At 37.9% G+C, this 13,954-nt stretch overlaps 1 protein-coding gene across 1 annotated transcript in view; it reads left to right on the top strand.

The window, feature by feature from the left end:
• The first annotated feature begins 658 nt into the window (after positions 1-658).
• Positions 659-13,954, top strand: part of LOC121729999 (nose resistant to fluoxetine protein 6-like) — a 132,175-nt gene continuing 118,879 nt past the window's right edge. Inside the window, exon 1 of the mRNA XM_042118792.1 lies at positions 659-722. The gene's annotated coding sequence lies outside the window, so the exon portion shown is untranslated. The remainder of the gene's footprint in view (positions 723-13,954) is intronic.

Below are 13,954 nucleotides of genomic sequence, written 5' to 3'. Positions count from 1 at the left end.
ATAATTTTCAAGATTCAGCACTTAGAATCTTGCGGTCTAATGCATAGGTACTGGACTGAGCATCGGATAAGAAAACTCACCTAAGTATTTTTTTACTGACAGCTGGACAAAACATAATACATAATATGATCTTATTTGTTATAATATTAAAAAATTCTCGTGTCACAATTCACAACTGCTGCCGGCCGCGTACTCCTCCGAAATGGCTTTACTGATTTTAAGCAAATTTTATATGCATATTCAGTGGGTCTGAGAATCGGCTACTGGGTACTTTTTATATTGATAAGTGCATTTGTTGAATTAATTATAGTAAATTATTACAAGTCGAGACTGACGGCGACCATTGTTTGTTCGACGGGATAGCGATGGACGTTGACATGGTGACATACTTATTTAGTCACTTTAATAATATGGATGAAATACTTTAGAAACGTTTGCCGGGACAGCTAGTACGATTATAAAAGTTTAAAATGGAAAAACACGGCAAGCAGTTGAGCAATACTTGTCAAAATGTTAGGACGGCGTGAAGCGACTTTCGACGCCTCGTGAGTCGTGGTAAGGTGGCAAGGTGGTGGTAAGTGGAGGCGGGTGGTGGTGGTAAGTGGTCGGCCAGTGGTGCACCAGCCGGCCGCCGTCGTACTCCAGTGCTAGTGAGGTGCTCCTAGTTCGGGAAAGTGTCTCGCGTGCCGTTAGTGTTGTTCTTCCGTGCAGGAATTATTGAGGTGTGTCACTTTTTGTTTGTTATCAAAATGCTGGTGTCGATTTTTAAATGAATTGCCGTACTCGTAGACGTTTGGTGATATCATTGCATGTCTCTGACTGCAGCCGTTAGATGAGGTTTAAAGTTATTAATCTGTAAATAAAATTAAATGTATTAACTAAACAGAATCAACCAATGCGAGGATATTAGATATCTTTTTAAAAAAGAATTTACGTGTTAGAATAACATTGGTAGAATAAAGTTTTTTTGGTACTTCCCAAAAATTACATCCCTCGTAAAGCACACCGGCTATTACGAGTAAAACTCTTATTTATTTTATAAGTTTAAACGACCGGAAATCCATACTAATATTATAAATGCGAAAGTGTGTCTGTCTGTCTGTCTGTCTCATAACAACAAGTTTTTACTTAGCATGGGATTAGACGACATGATGTCCGCTACATAGCTTTTATACTATTGTATATTATTGCATGCTTAATAAAGAATTTGAATTTGAATTTGTCTGTCTGTTACCTTTTCACGCTTAAACCGCTGAACCGATTTTGCTGACATTTAGCATGGAGATACTTTGAGTCCCGAGAAAGGTCATAGGATAGTTTTTATCCCGGAAAAATGTACGGTTCCGGTGCGTTAAACGAATTTTGGCGCAATGGAGTTGCGGGCGTCATCTAGTAAATAATAATAATAATCTGTTTAAATATACTAACTTGAAAAGTCCTTAAATAATTAATTAAGTAATTACTATACAAAAAGTATAATAATAAATTATAGCTTGTACTTTAATAAGTCAACTACGTTATAATGAATTTACTATTTAGTTTTAGTAACGGTCCTTATCATCTATTGATTTGAAATTGTCAGTAACAAAGTTAAAGTAACTATTTACTTAAATAAAACAATAATTATGTCATTTCACAATCAAGGATATCCCATTACTGTTATTATAGTTGCATAATTGTTTAAGGTCATACAAAAGTAAAAGCTATGACGACATATATGCAAATTCGTCGATGAAATTGCAAAAAACTTGTGCTACATTTCCAAATAAACACGACGAAAGCGGCCCCAATCACTTTCTATTTCTGAACTATTAGCGAACTATAATCGGGTGTAGATCATTGCCAATCGATAGTATCCACTTTGTAGAGCATAGTTAAAATATGTACCTACATATTTTTAGTTTTAAACTGGTTTTTTAGGGTTCCGTAGCCAAATGGCAGAAAACGGAACCCTTATAGATTCGTGCTGTCCCTCATGTCTGTCTATCTGTCTGTCTGCCTGTCTGTCTGTCCGTCCGTATGTCACAGCCACTTTTCTCTAAAACTTTGAGCTATACTATTGAAACTTGGTAAGTAGATGTAGTCTGTGAACCGCATTAATATTTTGATACAAAAATGAAAAAAAATATTAAAAATTTTAGGGGTCCCCATACGTACAACTGAAACAAAAAGAAAATTTCATCCAACCTATGCGTGTGAGGTTACCTCAATTACCTCAATATTATGATTTTTAAGGTACAAGTTGGAAGCCGGTTACATGCAGCGGCAGCAGACGACGTGTCGCGACACTACTGGTTTCTATGTATTTCTATGAAAAGTGTCGCTAGCTTCGTGTCGCTAAGTTGCGGAGGGTATTTCATAGAAATACATATAAACCAGTGGTGTATATATGTATTTCTATGAAATACCATAATAATGAGGTGTCGCTGAGCGCAGCGACACCTCATGTACGGTTTCTTCATTTCGCCCGCGGCCAACCGGCACCTTAAGAGGATACAACAGCGGCTAGAGAAATGAGAAAAAAGTACGTGTAATATCTATAGCTGTCTCCCTTACCTCAAGCCTATACCGCAGAACGCGATAGAGACAACTGCAGAAAATCCAGAAAATCAACGATTCGTTGTCCCCTGATTCCTTCTCCAAAACTTAACCGATTTAAGTACTTTTCTCATAACAGATTAAAAAAAGGCTTGATCTGTGTTCCTATGTTTTGCTTTTTTTGTATAATCTATCCAAATCTGTTTTCTGGACGTTTGAACACAGTGGAAAATCTGGCCATTTTTTTGGGTTTTTGAACGTTCATATCTTATTTAATAATTAAATTATGAAAAAAAAGAAAACATAGGGACATTGTATTAGTGGCCGTAGATATTCAGGAAAAAAATTATAACTCTACTAGCATTATCCAGGGAGGAAACAGGGGACAGCGTTTGTATGGAAAAAATGGCGGTGTGGAATCCTCTTAAGGCCATATCCCGAGCATAAAGTTAATATACCTAGCGGAATAGAGCAACAATCTCGAGCTGTCAAACGTAACCAAAATTGGTTTTCATATACACTTACACAAGCATGATTGAACATGAATTCTATGAGATTAAATTGTCAACGTGCGGCACGTGCCGACTGGACGTCAAAAAAAAGAGTGCTGCTGTCATGTATCACACGTCTCTTTTTACCACGCAGTATGCCCCCGAGCAAACGATGAAACACGATAGTGATAGTGTATTATTTGAAATACTCTATATTGGATGATGATCCATTATACACTCAGACATTCCCATCCAAACAAATCTACATATCAAAGAGCAAGTTCTGTTTGTTCGAGTGTATTCGGCGGGGGAAATGTAAAACTGCTTTGTTTCCAATATCATTGAGAAGGCTCGTTGTGTAAAATATTAAAGGAGTTGTTTGCTTACGTTATTCTATGGCTAAGTATATGATATCTGTTTAAACAAAACTGAATTTTTAAATTTGGTTGGTCTCGCTAAAACTCGAGAAGTCTTGAAATAATCGCTGAAGTCCAGAAAAGGTTATAATAAAGATGAGATATAGATATAGATGCCCGCAACTCCGTTGCGCCAAAATTCGTTTATCGCGCGGGAACCGTACATTTTCCTGGGACAAAAAGTATCCTATGTCCTTTCCCGGGACTCAAAGTATCTCCATACCAAATTTCAGCAAAATCGGTTCAGCAGTTTGGGCGTGAAGAGGTAACAGACAGACAGACAGACACACTCTTTTATTTATAATATTAGTATGGAAGTATGGATAGCGATAAAGAAAACTACCAGCACATATAAAAAGGAGTACAACCTTGCCTCTAGGTCCCTCAAGAAAGAGATTACTCGGGCAAAGCAACAGCACGTCAATAGAATTGGCAAGAGACTTGAGTGCCTCCCCTCGGGAACCCGTGCATTCTGGTCTCTGGCCAAAGCTATTGAAGGAAATTTCTGCAAGCCAACCCTACCATCCCTACACGTAGGAAATGGATCGTTGGCCCAGGATGCAAAGGACAAAGCCAATCTTCTGGGCAAGCTCTTTGCGTCAAACTCGACCCTGGATGACGGGGGGCAGAAACCGCCGACCATACCGCGATGCACGAGCATCATGTCGGATATTCGGTTTCATCAGCGCTCAGTGCGAAAAGCCCTCTGTTCCCTTGATATCCAAAAGTCGAGTGGGCCTGACGGAATCCCGCCTATTGTGTTGAAAAAGTGTGCTCTAGAGTTGGCTCCGGTCTTGACGCGTCTTTTTCGGCTCTCCTATTCCAATGGCATCGTCCCGGCTTCCTGGAAGACAGCCTTGGTGCACCCGATCCCCAAAAAAGGTGACCGCTCAAATCCTTCCAACTACAGATCAATCGCTATAATCTCTCTCTTCTCGAAGATAATGGAATCCATTATTATAGCCAGCTTCTTCGATACTTGGACGGCCAGGGATTGCTAAGCGACAAACAATACGGGTTCCGTAAGGGTCGCTCGGCTCTGACTCATCATTGGGCTCAGGCAATTGAGTCGAAGGGAGAGGCATTGGCTGTTAGTTTGGACATTGCGAAGGCCTTTGATCGGGTTTGGCATAAAGCGCTGCTATCAAGGCCCGAGAAATTATGTAAGTGGGTCACTAGTTTCTTAGCAGACAGAAGCATAAAGGTCGTAGTTGACGGCGAATGCTTGGAAACTCAGTCTGTTAATGCTGGTGTCCCTCAGGGCTGTGTGCTATCGCCTACTCTATTCATACTGCATATCAATGACATGTTACAAACCAACGGCATTCATTGCTATGCGGATGATAGTACAGGTGATGCTGTATATACTGGCTCCCCTAATATTTCTCGGCAAAATCACTGAGAGTCGAAACGAACTTGTGTCTAAGGTGGAGAATTCATTGGAGAAGGTCTCTGAATGGGGTAGACGTAACTTAGTCCAATTCAACCCCACCAAGACACAAGTCTGCGCGTTCACCACTAAAAAGTCACCAATGGTCGTTTATCCTCGTTTCGAGGGCACATCTTTAACCATCTCCCCTAGCATTGAGATACTTGGCGTCAACATATCGAGCGAAGTCCAGTTCCGATATTATCTTGAGGGTAAGGCCAAATTAGCCTCGAAGAAGCTTGGTGTACTTAACAGAGCGAGACAGTACTTCAGTCCGGACCAACGCCTACAACTCTACAAGGCGCAGGTTCGGCCTCATATAGAATATTGTTCTCATCTCTGGGCAGGGGCGCCAAAATACCAACTGCTCCCTCTGGATCGTATCCAACGAAGGGCTGCTTGAATTGTTGACTGCCATAGTGTTTCAAACAGCTTGGACCCCCTGGAATTACGCCGAGATGTAACTTCACTCTGCATCCTCTATCGGTTGTATCACGGGGAGTGCTCTGAGGAATTGTTCGGAATCATACCACCTGCAACTTTTCGCTATCGTCCCACGCGAAAAACATACCATCCTCATCACCTTGATGAGTGGTAGTTTTCCACAGTGCGTTTTTCGCGTAACTTTCTGCCGCGCACTGTAAAACTCTGGAATGAACTGTCACCAGCAGTATTTCCAAACCGATACGACCTGCAAACCTTCAAGAAAAGAGCGTATTCCCTCTTAAAAGGCCGGCAACGCACCTGCAGCTCTTCTGATGTTGCGAGTGTCCATGGGCGACGTAGTTGCTTACCATCAGGTGACCCGTTTGCTCGTTTGCCCCCTTATTTAATTTAAAAAAAAAAGTCTTCGGTTAAATAGGCCGGTGCTGCATTGACTGCGCGTAAGATCGGGCCCGATTCCGAGGCAGCTTCATTGCCTGAAGGCTCATAGTGGATTTATGGTTTTATTCCGTGATAAATGGCTTGCGAGGCATGAACACAAGGGGATGCAGCCTAATGAGTAATGACGACATATATTAATAGGCCTCTCTTCTAGTATACCCATTAGCAATCCTTGATTTATGACACGTAGATAAGGAGCTGTGAAAGAAACTCTAAAAATTCTGTTGTCTCTATCTGTTTTTTATAAAAAGAATCGGGATTCGATCTTAGGCTTCGATTAGGTATTTCAACACCGAAGTTAGTGTAAGTAATATGGGTTATTGGTCAGTGTTATATGATGCTAATTTCGTACAGTTTATAAGTAAAGGTTTCATTCTTTTAATATCCGAAAGGTCCTAAGCAATCCAAACCTGGGAACAGAATGTTAAGTCTACAACGCGAGGGAAACTTACGGCCTCCGAGTCAAGAGTCTCCGAATCAGAGTTCCCCAAATTCTTTTGTTTCAAAGACTTCTTACAAAATTTCGCTGGATCCCGCTAACGATTGTGGACCCCTGTGTCTTTTTACGCCCAACGTAGTCTACGTTGAGTCTCCTGTCCCTGTGCCTGTGTTGAGGATCCCTTGGGGTCTACCTGGACCACTTTGGGAATTACTGTCCTCAACCATTGAACCACATGCGTTGGGGACGGTTCCTCGTGTTGAGGATTGCTTCTATTAAAAGAAAACACATTTATCATGCGTTTGACAAATGGTTTCTAGAAAGTTCGTCCCATTATCCCCTGTATCTGCGCTCCTCAGTGCCGGCAAGTGCCTGCCATGTATTGATAAATTTAATCTGCCTTTGACGCTCGCGTGAATAGGAATTTTATTGTAAAGGTTATTGACAATACACCTGATTTAAAAAGAGAGTGAGTTGACAAATTCAGCCCCTGATTAGGAAATGCTTCAAGGTTGGGTCATTTTCTTTTAAAAAGCTTAGCTTATGAGCATTTTAAACTCTGTTTACAAGTCTAATTTTTTAACAACTTTTTTGTTAGAAGAAAAGTAAAAGAAAAGTTCAAAATTGCGACCGTAAACCGCGTCCATGAAAATGGTACACATGTAAATAATCGTCGTTTGAAACTTTTTTTTACAAATTATCTTCAATTTCTTGATAATGGGCTTTTTCTAATCTTGATTTACAACTATTTACGGACTTAAACTAGTTTAATTCATTCTGCAGTCAAAATATTATGCATATTTATACAAAAGCATAATATTCAAATATATACACAGCTGAGATGATGTAATGTAGACGACATCTAGAGATGTAGTGAAAGTTAGATATGGGGTCACGGAGGCCCCACGACACGTAGATATCGGTCTATTGGGACCACGAGAAGGTTATATTTATTGTTGTTTGTAATTGTTGTATAGGACTAGAAATAGATATTTATAACTGTATCCGAAGTAGGCAGTTAGGTATGTAATAAATAATAATTATTACAGGAGGTCTCTAAAATAATCTTGCTTTAGCAGCAAGCATGTTAAACTAAAATTATTCATCTTTTTGGTGTACCTGAAATAACTTACGTATTTGGCAAAATAAGCCAGTCAGCTACTTAATAATTTTATTTAATTTATTTTCAGAGAATAAAACACATCTATGCTTTTACTGTTTTACAACATTATGTTTCTGGAAATATTTTATATTAATATATTTATAGTCAACCATATGTGCTAAAATTCGTTAAGTACTGAGCATAAACTTCAAGAATATTCTAGTTTTAGTTCAAGTCCTAGTCAATGCTTGCATATTTCACTAGAAACTTGAGTTATGGCACGAATAAATTTGATTTAGTACCAGAATTGAAAGAATTTGTTCTAGATTCATGCCGTTATGCTGTCGGCATACTGAATAACAATTGAAGCCTTTCGTTCAGATATTTACAAACTTTTTCTAGGCAATTTTAAACAGATGTATGTGCACGGTTGTACCGTAATCCAATTAATAAATGTGAAAATTACTTAACTACGTAGAGAATGTTATAAAAAACACGTGTGGCACTCTAGATAGATAAAAGGTTTTTCAACTTTTTTTTATTTTTTTTTATTATACTTTTTGCACACATCAAGGTACAGAGGCAGGTTTAATGCCTTTAGGCATTTTCTTCCAGCCAACTTTTGTATGAGATAATTCCTGATGCCGCGCTGGGGCGCTAGCCCATACAAAACACGAACAAATTTTTGCTCTTTCAGCTGCTCCTTTCACACTGAACTCCATATAAGGGACACATACATACCCTAAAGTATTAAAACTATGTTTTGTTACACCCTTTATTTACTGAAATTCTACTACCTTAATCCAAAATTGATAGAGTTTCGATAACAATAAAAATTATAAATCCTTGAACAAACGCGTTTGACTTTGGTTTGTTATTTTGTGAGATTATGATTTTTGTAGTTTTATTACACTGTATCTAAACTCAATCAAAGCTGCATTATTGAATTAACATTATTATAATAATAATATCTATGGACGCTTCATACCATGTCAGTCTGGCCTCGTGCTAAGTACCTGAAGGACTTGTGTTACGGGCACCAGACAACGGATATTTTTATACCTACTTTAATACTATACATGTAATTTAAGATTTTTATTATCCAAGACATCCAAGACCCAGGGACATTGAAAACTTTTTTGTTCCGTCGACGGGATTCGAACCCGCGACACTTTACACACGCTCAACCATTGAGCACAGTCGTCAAATTATAGAGTCGGGCACTTTTACACACAATAAAGTGCTATTGTAATTAGCACGCGTTTTTGCTGTAATCGGCTCTTGGTCAATACGATATGCGATACATTTTCACTTTCGTTAGCGCGTGAATCATCACAAATAGACCGGCACTTAATTACTTTACGCAACATCCGACCAGAATATTCTATACTATACTAGTTCGCAGTGCAGTCAGTAAAAAATAAAATGAAGGTTACATTGCAAAAATTATAAAAGACTAGATGACGCCCACGACTCCGTTTTGCCGAAACCATCACCCGGTGACCATAATATTATATTTTTTCACTGAGACGCCTACGTGGTCCAGTGGTTAAGAGCGTGGCTCTTGACTCGGAAGTCGTGGGTTCGATTCTCGCGTTGGATACATGTCATTTCCAAGTTTGGTTAGGACAATGCAGGCTGATCACCTGACACCTGATTGTCTGACAAGTAAGATGATCCATGAGTCGGATGGGCATGTAAGAAGTCGGTCCTGCGCCTGATCTTTCGCCGGTCGTGTCGGTCTTCCGTTCCACTCGGTTATGAGAGTAAAGGAATAGAGAGTGTTCTTGTGTACTGCGCACACTTGGACACTATAAAACTACTCCTGCGTAGCTGGCCAGCTGGCCTATTCTGTATCGTACATTTGTGAGTCAATAACTGAGTAACGAAACGGAGGAGTGAGTAACGGAAAGTGCCACTTTTTGTATTCACTTGCATACAAAAGTGAGACTTTCCGTTGATCACTCCTCCGTTTCGTTGCTCACTCAGTGATTAACTCACAAATGTACGATACAGAATCGGCCAGCTGGTTTCAAAGAAACCGGCCACTGTCACCGAAGCCGGTGTGCCGTGTGGGGGGGGGTATTATTATATTTTTTCAGGATAAAAAGTATCCTATGTCCTTTTCTGGGACTTAAAGTATATTCATGCTCAGCAATATAGGTTCAGCAGCTTGGGCGTGAAGAGGTAACATACAGAGAGACAGACGGACACTTTCGCATTTATAATTATCCATACTAATCCATACTAATTGTGGATGGCTATCAAGAATATTCTATACTATACTATTCTAGTTCATAGTGCAGTCAGTAATAATTTTTCCGAATTCGGCTAAACTTCAACTATTTCTGTACTCAATCTTCATCATTTTGAAGTCGGTACCAGATAGCTGAATCTTTGGTTCTCTGACAGAATATTTGAAACTGTTGGAACTGGCACCGACTTCAAAATTATGAAAAGTACAGCGAAGGTTAAATTGCAAAAATTATCGATGGCTATCAAAGGCCTTCAGTCGAGTTGCATTCGGTAATTTCAACAGTGTGCTGTTGATTTAATGATTTTTTTTATTTCTTACTTTGATTAGAAATCAAATCGAACATACATTCTAATCTTACTTGCTTCATACACTAAAATAGGCGGATATATTCCTCGCGTTCCATTTGATGTCGACATGATCAAAACGCTCAAAATGCCATTTTGAGCGTTTTGATCGTTTTTAGCATCAAATGGAACGCGGGGTGTATGCAACCTTTTTATAGTTTTAGCAGCAATATAATAAAATATCGGATCTAACATACAATACGTTATTAACAGCTTATACAAAATGTGAAGCGATCTATTACGTTGTAAGTACTGCCATAATATATCTTTTAACCACAAAGACTCAGCATTTTTGTGGGATGCGGAGAGTATGAAAGCGAAAAGATGTGGCAGATTGTTATTTCGCAATTATTTGAGGAGCATACATTTCATTTAAGTCATTTGTGTAAAACATATTAATAATTAATAACTTACCTTCTTCATTATCTGGCTAATATATCTGGATATAAAATCCACATATTTTTATTTCCATTTAAGTCTCCATTTAAGTAAAAAACGAACATTTCCAAATTGTAACTTCGTCCTCTTACGTCTTCAATAATTGTTGTTATACCTGTTTTCTAAGTTTTACCCCCTTCTCGTTGCATATCTACTAGATTATTGTATCTATGTCAAGTCCGTTTTCCCTCCGGGCAACACTTATCAATTGCTTACCCAGCAGCTCTATTACTTTCTACTCTGTAAGTATTTCACTTTACGAACAATAATTATTATGAGCAATTATTATTCTATTATATAAAATAATAATAAAATTTATCACATTATCAAACATATTAAATCAGGTGCCTCGTTGTTTGTTGCCAAACTCCTTTTAATCGGCTGGTTTGACTTTAATAAAAAATTGGGTGGTTAGATTTGAGAATCGGCCAACATCTATTTTTCATAGAATAATACCCCTAAAAATATTACAGGGTACAAGGGTCAATTATTTATGCAATATAGATAATATTTTATAACATGAATATTCAAAGAGTAGGCAAAATAACAATGGTCCAAGGTTGGTAATCACTCCAAAACAAAATAATTCAATGGTCAGTTGATAGAAAGATTGGAATTACTAGAGACTAGAAAAGGTACTAGAGAAATTATACCACTTCTTCAAACATTTGCATCTGAATAAATATTAAAACTTTAATATCGTATACACATAATAATAATTGTAAATAATTTGCATATTTTCTAACGCGATACGTTTGGACATTGATTGGAAATTGAATAGGTAATTATTACTTCTCTAACTGCATGTACAGTAATAAATGGATTTTAAAATAGTTTTTGAGTTATTGTATAGTTTTTATTGCGGGCTTTGAGCACGGCGACCGAATTAAGGAATCCCGTAACGAAAGAAACCTAACACCCTCCACTTCAATCGGCACAGCGGTGCGGCGCGGCGTTGCCAGACTTCGGAGTGTTTGTGTGCGTGCGACTAGAAGTATGCGAATTCTAATCGCATAAGTTGATAAAAAATGCTATGTAATAGCTTTGCTGGGGCAGTCTTCGAGGTTACATATTTTTTGAACAATTAGATAATTAATTATGGACTGATTACTTTTATGGTACGTAGCTCTACATTTATAGAGCGTAAAGGATTCAAGCTATAAAAGGGTTACTTTACGTGTCATTGTCAACTGTATCTTTTGGTCGTGCTCTAGTTTAAACATAGAAACAGAGAAACTTGTAATTTACCCCTCGATCGTTGAAAAACTATAAAGTTAATGTACCTAGCGGAATAGAGCAACAATTTCGAGCTGTCAATCGAAACCGAAATTGGTTTACATCTGTGTGTAAAAATATGTGTACGTATACACTTACACAAGTATGATTGAACATGAATTCTTTGAGATTAAATTGTCAACGTGCGGCACGTGCCGACTGGACATCAAAAAAAGAGTGCTGCTGTCATGTATCACACGTCTCTTTTTACCACGCAGTGTTACTGATAGTGACATCTCTCTTGCTCAGGCCTTTGTTTCTCTATTCCGCTAGGTATATTAACTTCATGGGAAAAACGAGACACAATATTCTATTGTGTCTCGTTCACCGGTGAGCGTATGGGGCTTGATGAATTGATTACTCAAAAGACGGTCCTATGAAGTTTTATTCTGGATATTTTAAAAGCCTATATTGGTTAAATTAAGTACAAAATCAAACTATCCCATCTGAGAAATTGATTCAAAGGTAGACTGCGGGTCTACGATATTTAAAAGGTCAAGACAATGTAAGCCTGTTGGAGGCTGGTTTTTTACCAACCCTACAAAATCCGTGTGTTCACCATCTTTTTTTTAAGAATCGTTTAGGAATTTTACGTGAGAGTATAAACTTACCAAGTTCGGATTATGTCAAGTCATAGTTAATCGTGGTTTATCGGTTGGGTGGACACATCCCGACCATGTAACGAAGGTCAATTTATTTTATTGTACAACCCTATAGATATTTACTAAGATACATGTCTAACAGCACTGCATTCAATTCATAAGTCAATATAGGATGATGCTGTGACTTGAACCAGGGAACCGGGTCAGCGCTCGTTAGCTGACGACGTTATCACTAACACGGTAAATACCATCATCATCGTTAGCTTCAACAAACTTGGTTTAAGGCCCTGTATTCCTAGAAACGGACGATTTTCAAGATTTAAAAGTGACAGGAGGCATAAAAATATAGTAATTTAAATTCTGAAAAAAATATATGTGTTAGTTAAGGATCTAACACAGTGGAATTTATATTCCATAACACAATATCATGAACTTCACTCGATAGAAAAAAATCCCAATGTTACCTCTTCTTTTAACGAAATTGCCTTACTATGTCCAAATTATTTGGAAATTTCAGATAATTTTTGTACTGAATTTTAATTCAGTACAAAAATTAGGTAAATCTAGGGCGTTTCGTTTTTTTGACTCGATGTAATTGATGTATAAAATAACGACGATCAAAAAACTATAAAATTGCTGGCGCAAAGGCTCGGCTGGTACGTTTTCAGTCACACACTTTGCGCCTGCTATTTTATAGTTTTTTCTGTCGTCCGTTTCTGGGACTTTAAGTTAATTTCTGGGGCTTTAAGTTAACCGTAGTTTAAATAATATGTAATTTCTCTCCTATTTCTTCTCCAAAAGAGAAGAAGGGTGTCTCCAATAGGTATTGCTCGCCATCTGCCTATGTATAACTTCTCTGATAGCACATAGGTACTAGATGAAGCCCAAAACTGTTGCGCCAAAATTCGTGTATCGCGCGGGAACCGTCAATTTTTCCGGAATAAAGGCTTCCTATGTTCTTTCTCGGCACTCAAAGTATTTCCATACCAAACAGCATAATCGGTTGAGTGGTTTAGGCATGAACATGTAACAGACACACTTTCGCATTTATAATATTAGTACGGATTCCAACATACGATTAGTAAACGCCAATATTGTAGAATGTAGAGTCTAGATGCAAACAGGTATAAAGATAAAAGTATCTACTACTGTAGATAATGTTCAGTCAAAAACATTTTCGGAAGAATTTCGAAAGAAACAAGAAAAGTTTTAAGTTATGTAGAATAACGCCCTGAATCAAATTTAAAGTTAACAATATTTTTTTTCACTTCTTTTAAGGTTTACAAACACGTTTGAAAATAGCTCTCCTTCGGATGCCTATTCCCGTATTCCGTATAAAATATTCCGTATAAATATTGCATACGCACTTGGCTCCCAGACTATAATTATTATATATAAGCGGTTTTTATTTCGGAAAATAATTAAGATTCATCAGCGCAAAGAAGTTACGGGCAAAATCTAATAGGCGAATGAATAAGTAATACGTAACTAAATAATAACCCGAACCCAACTAAGACTTGAAAACCACAAACAGTTTCTAATTTCTACAATTTTGTATAATTGCAGTAATTTTCGAGACTTACTCGTAAATTACAATTTCATAAGCACATAATTCTCTTGTACTTCAATTCCAGAAAAAACTTTTTTTTGAATACGTTATGGTATTAAGTGGGTGAGTATCATCCTTTATCATCTATCGGGATTACAGACATAAACACCCACCAAAAATATTTTTATG

This window comes from Aricia agestis, chromosome 8 (assembly GCF_905147365.1).
Source record: "Aricia agestis chromosome 8, ilAriAges1.1, whole genome shotgun sequence".
Classification (NCBI taxonomy): domain Eukaryota; kingdom Metazoa; phylum Arthropoda; class Insecta; order Lepidoptera; family Lycaenidae; genus Aricia; species Aricia agestis.
The sequence above is the reverse complement of the archived record's forward strand: the minus strand, read 5'-3'. Positions and strand labels throughout refer to the sequence as shown.